Source organism: Egretta garzetta, unplaced genomic scaffold (genome assembly GCF_000687185.1).
Source record: "Egretta garzetta isolate BGI_Z169 unplaced genomic scaffold, ASM68718v1 scaffold94, whole genome shotgun sequence".
Lineage (NCBI taxonomy): Eukaryota > Metazoa > Chordata > Aves > Pelecaniformes > Ardeidae > Egretta > Egretta garzetta.
This window is the reverse complement of record NW_009259683.1, coordinates 2,158,314-2,159,179: the sequence shown is the minus strand read 5'-3', so window position 1 is coordinate 2,159,179 and position 866 is coordinate 2,158,314. Positions and strand designations below refer to the sequence as shown.

Below are 866 nucleotides of genomic sequence, written 5' to 3'. Positions count from 1 at the left end.
AATACTACAGCGTTTTATTCCACACCCCCACCCCTCCCCATTTAATGGAAATGCCAAGTCGCCCTACAACCTTACGCTTGAAAAATACCCCCAGGAGCTGAAAAAAATGGGGGTGAGGGAAGAGGGAGACCACGGGGAAAGTGTTTTCTTCCACCCCCCACCCCCCCAAAAAAATACTACTCCTAACTTTGCAGAAGTCTGGACTCATCTTTGCTTGCCCCGTGCAAAGGCGGCAAGGCCCTGCGTCTGCAAGAGCTCTTTAACACGCTGGGATTCCTTCCCAAACCTTAATATCGCTGCTCTAGGTTTACTCATCAAAGAGCCGTAGAGCCCACGCAAAACGCCCAGCCTCTCTCCCCACCTTTTAAACCCTGGTGCCGCACTATAGAATTGCCATTTGTGGTTTCTCACAGCTCAACCACGTTTTTACATACGTGCGACGGAGCGTAGCCGCCTCAAAACTGAAGCACTTGCTTCTGTGTATGGAGCGCAGTTTCTGCGGCGGGACCATTTACTTAATTTAAGCTTTCAATTAAAAGGTAATTCCTCTAAGGCATAAGTTGCCCTGCTGTCAACACTTGTTCCTGGACAAAAAAAACAAAACAAAAACAAACAAAAAAAAAAACCCAAACCAAAAAGCAAGCCCCAAAGCCACGACGCGAGGAACTGAGCAGAGAGTCTTTGAATTCTCCTGTATTTACATAACTGGCCGGTATTTATATATCGGCTGAAACAGAAATCATCCGGGGAAGAGAAAATGGATCGTTTGAAAGCGGCTGCGAAGTGCATAGCGTGGAAACGCAACGGTTAAGCCACGCAAAGTAGCGCCGCTCCGAGGGGGAACCGAGGCCGTGGCAGCGCCGCGG

General features: G+C 49.1%; 1 protein-coding gene across 1 annotated transcript in view; it reads left to right on the top strand.

Moving 5' to 3' along the window:
* Positions 1-866, top strand: part of KAT2B (lysine acetyltransferase 2B) — a 59,558-nt gene that overhangs the window by 9,176 nt on the left and 49,516 nt on the right. The window lies entirely within an intron of this gene.